Here is a 12,648-nt window from a genome sequence, read left to right as displayed (position 1 = left end):
CCAGCCACATTGGTAGCCAGACCCCTCAGTGGTCCCAAAAAAATAAATTGCTTTTTTGAAAGAAAAATTACAACACCAGTAATTTCCGTCCACTGCCCAGCCCACTAAAGTGAAAAATGGCTATTTAAGTTGAAAAAAGTCGAAAACTAGTACTTTTGTATGAAATTGAACGAAGAAAACGTGACTTGCAGTAACCAAAATATACTTTTCTGAAGGTTTTGAATGTTTTGAAATCGAATCCGAAGTCATAAAAAATTAATCAGCTCCTGTTTTTGAAATATTACCGTTAGAAAATGCAAAAAAAGTTTTTTCTTGACTATTTCGGACCTTATTCTTTTATATAAGTAAAATTGTCTCAACATATTTAGTAACGGTTTATATAATAACTCATTTCCTTCTTTCAAGACCTGTTTAAATCTTTTCGATATCTTTTTTACTGCCTGAGATATCTTGAGTTGTTTGGCATGGTATATCTACCATATAAATTATACCGTCATTATCTCCTTTATATATTCGGCTTCATATATATATATATATATATTAATATATGAAGCCGAACCCACTTACTACATTTTAAGATATCTCGGGAAATAAAAAAGATATCGAAAAGATTTAAACAGGTCTTGAAAGAAGAAAAATAGTTCTAATAGAAACCGTTATTCACGTTGTATGGGGAACTGGAAAAAACTCAATAAAACCTTAACCACTGAACCGATTTTAATGAAATTTTCAGGCAAGATTATTAAAAGCAAGGGAACCAAAATAAGATTTTCTTGCAAGCTTAATTATTGTTTAAGACTTAGGAAGAAATTTAAGAAACAATTTGTAGGTTTTAATTTTAGTCATATTTTTTTTTTAGTTTTTTTGTGCTCTGAGGGCCATTTGCTGAAACGAAACTTAAATAATTTAAGTTGAACATAAGCTCCTATTCTCTACTTTTTCCTCTGCGTAAACTACCACATAAGAGTTTATTTAGAACATAAATGCTTAGGTTTCGATTCAGCAAACGGCTGTGAATCTAATATTCGTAAACCCCAGAAAATTTTAAATAAATTGCACAAAACGTTGAAAACCGTCCATTTTTTATGTATTTTTCGATTTTTTTTTAATATGTAGGTATTTTCAAACTAACGTCAGATTTGAATTCATCGGATCAAAATACATATTAAAACATATGATTTTTAAAAAAATCTTTCCATTTTTTATTATAATCTGCTTTTTTAGAAAATACGTTTTTCACATTTGCTTAGCTTCAAATTGCTCTAAAAAGTTTATTAGGACGAACTAGGATGAGATTTTTGGTGCCAAATGTTGCTGATATTCAACACTATCATATGATATGAGTCCGCCCACAGAGGCAAACAGAGGAAGTAGTTAAAACAATTTTTGAACTCAAAATTCCGGAAAATTATAAGTATTCTTAAAATGAAAAATCGAAACATTTTTTTTCTGCTAAACTTGTAACTGATATTGTTAAACTGTTTATTTTTTATATATTTACAAAAAAAAAATTTTTTGAAAAGTCAACATTTAACTGATTTTATACCATTTAAAAAATACTCGTATTTACATCAGTTTTCATAATTTTTCAACTTTGAATACAAATTTCTAAATCTAGAAATTTTTTTGAAAGAAATGCTTTCACATCCTGATTCTACAACATAATAACTGTAAGAAAAACTTCCAACATATAAAAAAATCCAGCTATCACACCAATGAGTTTTTTCCACTTTTTTCCCACTCTGCGGGGCCCCGACAACTCAACGTCAGTCCCTATCTGAAAGACAATTGTTTGTAATTATCATGAAATTGTATTTTTGGGTTTTCGGCTCAGTAAGGTTTTCTTTAATAGGTACTCAAAAAGATATCTATTTGCATATATTTTATAACGGTTATATTTCAAGAACGGAGGCAAAACGAATTTTTCTGTTTACGGATTCGAGTTCAGCAGCCCAAAAACCTCTAAAAATATATATTTTGGTACTTGTGACAAAAATTCTGTGACCAGTGACTTAATCTTTAGATTAAGTTAAGTTTCTCTTTGCTTCATTAACTAAAACTTGAGATATCTCGAGCAATAAAAGAGATATCGGGAAAATTTAAACAATTTTTGAAAGAAGAATATCTGTTTTTATAATCACCGTTACAAATTTGTTTATAATAAATTGCCTCACATAAATGTATAGCCTCGAAAACGGTCAAAATTACGTTTTTTAACATTTTATAACGATAATATTTCAAAAACAGAGGCCAATCAATTTTTTCTGACTTCAGATTCGAGTTCAGTACATCAAAAACCTCTAGAAAAGTATATCTTGGTTCTTGTGGCAAAAAAAAGTTCAATTTTGTTGACCAGTGTTATTGTAAGACAATGAACCATAATATCACTCCCGTGAACTCGGAAAGTGTTTGCCACCTTCACCCATCAAGCCTTTTATCGATAAAAGTGTTCAGTATCAAAAGGGAACTTTAGTTTTGTTAAAAACAATCTTCTTCTTCCTTTTTTCTCGGCGCTGTTATGATCGCGATGTCGAGGGGATCATAACCTTCCCACGTTACTGCTTCACACTAGTGATCCGCCTGTGGGGTTCGCCGGGTTGACCTCAGAAATCGGCGGCAAGCCTCCCGGTTTTGTATTGTTCCGTTTCTGAGGCCAACTGAATGCTGGTGTTTTTGCATTTGCTTGTACCAGGAGTTTTTAGGCCTACCTTTCTTTTTATTTCGTGTTGGAACGTTATATGATATTGCTTTTTTGACGGGGTTCTCAGGATCTCTCCTTTGAACATGGCAATACCAACTGAGTCGGTCGTGTTCAATTTTTTGGGAGATGGTATTTTTAACATGAAGGCTTCCTCGGATCTTCGTACTTCTAATTCTATCAAGCTTTGTTACTCCTGCTGTCATGCGAAGCATCTTCATCTCAGCTGCCGTTAACTTACTCTCATACTTTTTGTACATTGTCCAACATTGTGAACCGTATGTGAGTGCTGGACGCACAACTGCGGTGTAGAGCCTTCCTTTCAGCTTAGGGGGCATTTTTCGATTACAGAAGATAGCAGAATTTTCCCGCCACTTCATCCACCCTACGCTTACGCGATGATTGATATCGTCATCACAAGTACCTTCGTTATTTATCATAGACCCCAGATATTTAAACTTTTCACACTTGGGAAGCACTACACCATTCAAATAAATGTCAGGAATAGGCCTGTGTGGATCAGAAAATGGGCAGCATAGGTATTCTGTCTTTTTCGCGCTTATGCGGTACCCACTACCTTCTAGAACATCCACCCATACATCAAGTGCTCGTTGCAGGGATATCGGGTCTTCACTTATGATGGCTCCATCGTCAGCAAAGAATAACTGATGCACTTTTGGGTCCGTCACTTTGCCTTGAAGCAGGTAATCAAGAACGGTAATAAAGAGCAGAGGACTCAAGACGCTTCCCTGGTGTACACCTACTGTGATTTCGAATTCTTCGGTGACTCCAGCTGCACATCTTACTTTAGTTACTGCTCCATCATACATGTCCATAATTATCCGCACATAGGTTTCCGGAACTCCTCGTTGTCTGAGGGCCACCCATATCAGATCTCGTGGTTGTCGATCGAATGCTTTTTCAAAATCAACCAATACCACATGCAAATCCTCCAAAGAATCTCTATGTTTTTCCATAATGATTCTGATACTCTGGATTGCATCTGTGGTTGATTTACCCGCAACAAACCCGCACTGGTCATCAGATAGCCTTATTATTTTTCGCAGTCGGCTACCCAAGACTCGCTCAACGATCTTCATGGTGTGTGACATCAGCTTAATCGAACGGTAATTATCACAGCTTCGAGTATCACCCTTCCCTTTGTATATTGGAAGAAGATAACTTTCCCTCCATTGATTAGGCATTCAATCACCTCGTATAAGCTTGGAAACAAGAACCATGAGCCATCTAGACCCGATGTCTCCCATCTTTTTCCAAAACTCTGAGGGTATTTCGTCTGGCCCAACAGCTTTTCAATTTTTGGAGTATTTTACAGCCTCACTAACTTCTTCGACTGTGACATCGGATACTTCGCTTAAGTTAGGTGAAGCTATTGGAAAGTGTAGCCTTGGAAATTGTTCATTTAGAAGTTCGTCACAATACTGTCGCCACCTGTGGAGGATTTCTTCGTTTTCCACAAGTAGTTGGCCTTGAGCATTGTTAATAAACTTTAGCGAACAGATCTCCTGAGCATTTCTTCTTCTTTGAGCGGCTATTTTGAAGATTGAAGGTTTTGTTAAAAACAATATAAATACATATTAATGTCATTTTCAATTGGTTCTCCGGCAGGGTCCGGAGTCACTCAGAAAGTACTTCTGAAAGTACTACTAAATTCTTCCTTTCTTTGTGACCTTTATTTACAACAAAGCTGAAGTCTCCAGTTAACTAAGTTCTTTCAAGTTTCGAGTGTATTTTAATTTTTTCTAATGTGATAAGCTGATGAATTTTAAGAGCCCCTTTTTCCCTAAAAGTCAGTAGTTGCTAATTTTTTTATTTAATTAATAAGAAAAGGCAAAAACTTAAATTTTTACAAGCTATTTATTAAAAAGTTAGAAGTTCATAAGGTTATCTTCTGATAACGTACTTTCTACAGAATTATTTTTGTTAAAAAAAACTTTATAAAGAATTATTCAGCGCCAAAACTCATAATTGTCTAAAACGGAAAATTTTAGTAAAAATCCAAGTCCGTTCTTTTAACCTCTTTATCCCACTATCAACTTCTTTATCACTCAAATTTACTCTGTTAATATTTTTTTTAACAGAAGCTGTGTAAAAATTTAAAAAAAAATCAATTTATTAAAAAGTAAAAATAATAATAAAAATCCTACCAAGCAAACTTCTTTCTGAACAACAAGAAAAAAAGGAAGTCACAAACATATATTTTCCAACTTTCAACTTTGCAAGCATACTCACATTCATCTATTCAATGAATGATAGTGTACCCACAGATATGACAGCTTAATTCCATACCATTTATCTATTTCATCCCAGACGATTTGTTGAAAGCCATCTTACCACCCATATTATATGTGAATCACTGGCCAATTACCAGCTGTTACTTAACAATTGCCATTAATCAATATGTTCTTCATCCGGCACGGATGCCAACGAATAACGTCGAATGCTTTTGTATAGAGAAAAGAGAGTCCGCCTCTTCACATCCTTCATCAATGACTTCCATAGTCTTGTAATATGTAATATACAGCAGTCAAGAAATTATAGGTTTTATTGAGGGGTATAAGCTCTATCATCATTTGGTCCGCTTTGAAGCTGCTGCATAGAAAAGACTCATAGCCCTGGTATTTTAAAATCAATTCAAAAGTGATAAAACAAATAATTTTACAAATTAAAGGTTATGAGCTTGAACAATGTTATGATGATGATGATGACGATGGATGAGAATGGATGCTTGGAATGCACGACTTCACTGACCTACAGTAATAATTTCCTATTGATTTTTTCAAGACTATCCTTTAGAAATTTGCTGAATTATTAAATTGCTGATGTCAATAACCTTACGTAATTTGACTATTTCTCTTTAAACTTTAAACTTTTAAACGTTAACTAAAGACTTTCAAGGAATAAAAAGTACCGAAACTTTCTCATTTATAATTAATTTTTTTTTCCTGAATGATTTGATTCAAATCTCTTTAAAGATAATGTTTTCAAGCAAAGAAGAAATATAAAATGTCAGGACCTTTATTCCCTCCACAACACATTAACCTTCATGCAGATTATCCTTTCAAAGTACATACAACTGTCATCTGCAGAGGCCGCTTCTCCTCGTACCTAGAAAAAAAAAAAACGAGAAAAAAAAGAAACCCAAACAAAACAACATTTTCACTTTTTTGGCTTTTAAATAGGATTTACCATCAGGATAACACTTGGCCAAATGCCTTTTTTTGAAGCCATGGTTGCTCTCTTTGAAGACAACAACAAAAAAAAAACCTTCAAACCATTTTTGTCTACTTTGGAGAGAGATTTAAGTTGAAAATCTGACATGAATGCTTTGGTTTTTTTTTTTGTTCATATGAAAATCCTAAACGTAAAACAGTCGCAAATTGATTTGTTAAGCCTTTTTCTCAATGTACTTTTCATAATCCTTTCAATAAAATCCTTTTTAACATTTGAGTTATAATAGCATATAAGGATATAAGGACTAACTTGAGAGGGATGACAAACAGGAGACGGATATGACAAACTATGAGAAAATAGTCAAAATGAATTTGTGGATTACGATTACAATCAGCTCCTTTATTTTCATTCGAATTTTTTTTTTTTTGTTTTTCTTTCCTTTTTTTTTTGGTTTAGGGACATTTCTACAGGATTAAGTTTGAATTGCTGATGATGGTGAAAGTTTTGTCTGCAGACAGGTAGAGCAATGGATTTATTATTTAAAAACTATAAGGTTTTACACAAACATTTCTACATGATAATATATTGAGAATTTCTCTGCCAACGAACACAAACAGAAAATGAACAGTCTGTTTTTGTTGTTTTAGCTTAAAGCTTGCAAAATTTGCATTTAAGTTCATCATTTTGGTCCGAATAATAAGTCACAAATTTTTTTTTTTTTTTAATATTGTTTTTGATTTTTTTTTACTACCCATTAATTCTGAGAGCCAAAAATTTGATATACCTAACAATTTTTTAAGTATTTTATTTATCCAAGTTATTACATCGTACATACAAGTAACACAAAAGTGCTTATAGAAGGACTAAAGGATTTTAAGAAGGGTAGGATAGTGACAAGTGTATTTTAAGGCCAGTGGATCCTATTTATATTAACTCCCATTCAACAGTCTTTATTATCTTTATTATAAGAGTGTTTTTAATTGAATCGAAAATAGCACACAAAACACAATAAAAACTACAGTAACATAAAAAAAAATCCTTTTTAATTTTAAACTTTTTTTTTAGCCATGAAAACAACTGTTGAACGTATATACTCGTTACTCTTTGAAACAACAGCAGCTACATACAGTTACCCAAGTTGAATTTTTTCTTTTACTTATGAATCAATCCACCTATTAGAATGAACCCAAAGCCCACCATATACTCGTATCTAACTATAAAGGCGGCAAAAAATGAAACAGTTTGTTTGAAACAAAAAAAAAAATGAAAAGTTATTACTTTGCAATTTTTTGTCTGGGGAACATCAGAGATAGCATTTTCATCATTCAAATAAACTTGAAATAAACTTTCTGGTCGTCCATTCCTTATGTTTCCTTCATCTGAAACTTAGAGGCATTGAAGAGTATATAGTGATACATGTGTAATAGGTAAAGATAGAAAAGAAATGCAAGGGTCTTTAAATAGAGAAATGGCATCCGTCATAATATGTAGCTTTTGGCGTTGCCATGTCGTCATTCTTTACTAGGAATGAGAATTGTTTTTTTTTTTTTTTTCTTTAACTTTAACGTTAACTTTTTTGCTTTACAATACACTGAAAAAAAAAATGCATGTAAAATTAAAAAAATAAAAACTTATTATTTCTTTTGCTAACTTTTTTATGTACTTATTTCTTTTTATTTCTTTTAAAGATGAAGAACTGCCAATTTTTTGAAATGCTAGAAATTTTGATATATCTCAAAAATATGATTAGTTAAAGATTCTTTCCAATATTTGAATATTTATAATGGGCACGTTCGGGAAATATTAGGGACTAGATATTTAGGGAACATCATTTTCTGAACGGAAATTTAAGTAAATTCACTAATTGGATATGAATCGTTTATTTCAGAAACGACATAAGTCCATGAGCATAAACTTTTCAGGAGCAACAAAAAACTGTTTTTTAGTTATAATCTAGCCTAAGATGCATTTAGAAAGCTTTAAAATATAAACTTTTTTTTATGTTTTTGCGGGTTTTTAAGCCTTTAAAGTCGGTGGACTTATGTCGTTTCTGAAATAAACGAAATTTTTTTGGTAAAACTTTTGTTTTTATTTAGCTATAGTTTTTGAACCCTACTTTCGATTTTAATAAATTAAATAGCATTAGATAGAGTATGTCTTTACTCTAACTTAAAGGCTTGCGTGTCATGATGTTTGCCAAAATAATTTAAAACTGGTAAAATGTCATATTATTCAAGAGTTAAAAATGCTGCCACCACCAGAAATCTGGCTATAACTTTTGAATCCTGAGTACAATTTTAATGAATTTAATAGATATAGATAGAGTAATTCTTTAACTTTTTATAGATATATAACAAAAGGGGGTGCGTGTCAAGATTGCTACCAAAATAATTTAAAACTGGTAAAAAGTCATGTATTTAACAGTCAAAAATGTTGTCACCGGGTGAAATTTTTCCATATATTTTGAACCCTTTACTTTCAGTTTTCGTATTTTGGGGGGTCTGACATACTTAATTTTTTTCAGAAGATGAATAACTTTACATTAATGCGAAATTTCCAAAAAAAAAAAATTTTTGGAAAAAGTGGACTTACACAGAGAAAAATATGACCCGCTAAAAACTAACAGATTGCCATATTGTTTTACCTTCCATACATTTCATAAGGAAAGCTTATTAAAATCAACGATTAATAAGGTTTTTTTAAGGAGATTTCTTATTATTTTTATAGAGAAAATCTTATTAAAATTTGACTGAAAAGTTGTTTTTTTTTTGCAACTTAGCACTAGAACAAAAATCGCGATCAATATTTTCATGGCAGGTTGGTCCAGGTGGTAAGGTGGGCGACTAATGATTTGAAGTCTCCAGTTCGATTCCCAGCCTGGTCATCGTTTTTTTTATTTTTTTGCAGATTTTAAAACAATAAGGAAAACCCGATTGTTTTAATAAGGTTTCCTTCTTGGATGAAAACCATAGAGAAATCTTATTGTTTTTGTTCTATTTTATGTGGTCTATTTTTCTCTGTGCATGCTGTTTCTGAAATAAACGATTCATATGATGTTATTGTCAAATTTCGAAATTTACTTGAGAATTTTAGAGATCGCATGGGGGCAGACACCAAATTTCACTTTAATAAATAAATTATATTAATTATAACTGATAATGCACTTTTTACTCGTTTTTCACACAAATAAATTTAATTCTGCTACCCTAATTCTGTAATTAAAAACAATCAGCTGTCAAGTTGACAAAAAAAATTTCCTAATTTTTTAGGGAAGAATTTCTTGCCTGACTTTCCAGTCAGCTTACCAATAAAATTACCTAAAGTCTAGAACATACTTGGTGAAGCAAGTCGTGAAGTGAATCCAAACATTTTTTTTTTTTTTGGTCACCCGTGAACGTTCCTGTGAACTGTCGTGGTGAAAAATAAAATTGGAGAGTTTTGCTTCACGACGTGAAGTAGTTCACATGCAAAATGTACGGGAATCTCTTTCTCTTTCACTCGTGAATCTACTCTCCCTATATTTTTGGAAAAAAATTAATTTGAAAATTGAAAACAAACAAAAATTGTACGAATTCACTTCACGAATTGCTTCACAAGTAGGCTTAAAATGGAAGGTAGGTTTAAAATGGAAGGTTTTATTTTACAGTTGACCAATCAGAGGCCGAGAAATTACCTTACTATTTAGTCCCTAACGTTCTGAACCTAACTTTTCTGAACCTGCCCAATATCTTTAAAAAAAAACTCCACTTCGCAGATAACTTGAATAACTCTTATCAAACGTATGATCTTCCAGTTAAGCTTCTTAAATATATTTAATGTTTCCATGACTTGCAGTCAAACTCGTGGCTACCACATTCAAGGGAAATCATGATTTTCAATGTGCCTAAATAATCTATTTGATGCAGTCATTGAAAAAGCTATTGATCATCAGCTGGAGACTTCCCGGTGGTTTTTCTACACGCACTCAAGTATTATTTGCAAAAATAAGTACCTAAATTGAATGATTTTCCAAATTATAAACATTCTATTTTGCCATATTTCCCATAAATTTAAAAATATAAATAAAATGCACGACTACACATACTTCTTATGGTAAAAATTAATTTTATGTTAAAGCTTTTTTTTATGAATCAAAAATTAAGGAGCAATTATAATTTTATTTTTTTAAAGAACACATAATGAACTAATGGCAGGTACAATAAAAAACTGTTCAGAAACAATTTTTTATATGAAAAATTGGACCTTATTTGCCATCAAAATCATTACAGGTTCTTTTGAAAAAATAAATTTAAATTCTATTTCTTTGAAAGCAATCTTAATGCTATTCCTAAGCAGAAAAATTTAGTATCGTAGTGATTTGAAACAAGATGAAACGAAAATGCGACAGGAAAAATTAATTGATTATATTCAAAATTCTGAGATAACGGTAAAAAGATTTTGTTTTTCTTAACACGTTATATCATTTCTTAACACGTTATATCATTTGATAATATTACCTCTCATTTGATATATCACACATAACAGTACGTGCTCTACAAGTGACACAATGTTTACATGAAAAACTTGAATAATACCTCAAATCTCAGTTTGAAATTTCGACATGGTTGAATTTATAAAATTTTTACTTTTTTTGTAGGCATGGTAGAAATATGATTGAAGCGTCATATAAAATGTGAAATAATAAGCTTTCAGATGATATAAAATAAATTTTAAAAAATGGATTTAATGGTGTTAGAAATAAAAAAAGATTGACTTTTTTTTGCTTTTTTGATGAAAAGTGATTGGATTCAAAAAATTCTTACTCTTTTTGTAGATGTTGTATAGACATGGTCGATATAAATATATTGAGCTGAAACAATAAGCTTTCAGATGATATAAAATTTTTTATAGGTTGTCATATAAAAAATATAGAATATATGAACAAAAAAAAGGTAGATTTGTTCGTTTTTTTTTTCAAAAAAAAAATTAGTTTTTAAGGTTTCACTTCTACTTTTTTTTTATTTTAGTGAACGAACGAATAGTTAATGTGTTTTGTTTAAATTTTGCTGACAGGTGATTTTTATGTTAAAATTCTGGAATATGCCGAAATCACAGAATTTCTAAAGATTAAGCTAACCATATAAACTATTTTTTAGATTAGGTCACTGTGGTGTATGCGCAACATTTTTTCTACTTTGTCAAACTTAAAAAAATAATTTTAAAAAAATTTAATCAATGGCAATTATATAGAACTTGTTATTCGTTTTAATCATGCTTTATTCTTCTAATGATGAACAAGTATGTACATATTTTCATTCCAAATATCACACAATAGGTATGAGAGGTTTAAAAATCGCTCAGCCCTATTTAAAATTTATAATTGTATAAAAAGATTTTACCAAAATTTTATGCTTATATTATTAAATCATATTTTTTTTCATAGTGTATTAAAGGATAACACTGCACTTACACTCGTGCACTCTACAGCCAAATGAATTTTGTGTTCCTACGTCCTCACCATATCGTGTCTGTACAAAAGGACTGCTTGAATTAATAAATAAATTCCATTTTTTGTTTGTCTTTTTGTCTCCTTCTTTCAATCAACCTAGGATGCTTGCTTTTTTAAAACACAAACATTGAATGTATGAAATCTGGAAAAAAAAAAGGGAAAGGAAAAGAGTGCGCGCTGCCATGCTTTTGGTGGACGGAGATAGTATAAGGGTTTTTAAGGGTATGGACATGAAAAAGCAGGCGGCGGCGCGGCGGCCAAAACCAACTCAAAATACATAAAGAAGATAAAGTTTTCTATCGTTTTATTTGAATGCATTTTGTAAATTTCATTTTTATAACTTTCAAGAATATGAATTCAAGAGTTATATTAAGAAAGTATGAGAGAAGTTTTTTTGAAGGTAGAAAAGAGTATAGGTACAGAAAGTTAAAAAAATTTTTTTTATTGGAAATTGTTGAAATACTAATTCGGTAAATGGCCAGTTGCAGTTTTTATTTGATTTTTTTTTATACATGTGTTTTTGTTTTTTTTTTTTTTTTGACGATTGAAATTAAAGCAAATTCAGATTGAAAAATGCAATAAAAAATAATCTTGAAGTAGTTAACTCAATTGGAAAATAGTGTTTTCAATTGTTTTTATTTAAGAAAGGAATTTCTAATAGATAATAGATAAACTTTACAATTTCTTACAAAACTAAACGGTTGGTTCCCCATATCATGGCAAGAGTCAGGGTTGCCATGCGTTATGAACTAATTTTATTGTCGCCAAAAATAAAAACAAACAAAATCATATACATACATACATACATACATATTTAAATATTTTTGTGGGAGGGCTATAAAAAGGGCTACACCACACCCATATCATTCAGTTCGTCTATTGTCGTCGACGAGTTAACAGCCAGCTTTTGGAATCGGTGAGTGATGTCCATCCGGGACATATCCGGCACACGTCCGGGACATATCCCGGACACGTCCGCGACATATCCGGGACACGTCCGTGACATATCCGGGACACGACCGCGACATATCCGGGACATGTCCGGGATATGTCCGGGTCACGTCGGGGACATGCCCGGGACACGTCCGGGACATGTCCGGGTCATGTCCGGGACATGTCCGGGTCACGTCCGGGACATGTCCAGGACACGTCCGGGACACGTCCGGGACATGTCCGGGACACGTCCGGGACATGTCCGGGACAGTTTTTAGTTTTTACTCGATTATTAAGTAAAATTAAAAAAAAAAAACAAAAATAGTTCAATAGT

Source organism: Episyrphus balteatus, chromosome 3 (genome assembly GCF_945859705.1).
Source record: "Episyrphus balteatus chromosome 3, idEpiBalt1.1, whole genome shotgun sequence".
NCBI lineage: Eukaryota > Metazoa > Arthropoda > Insecta > Diptera > Syrphidae > Episyrphus > Episyrphus balteatus.
Note: the sequence above shows the minus strand (reverse complement) of the source record.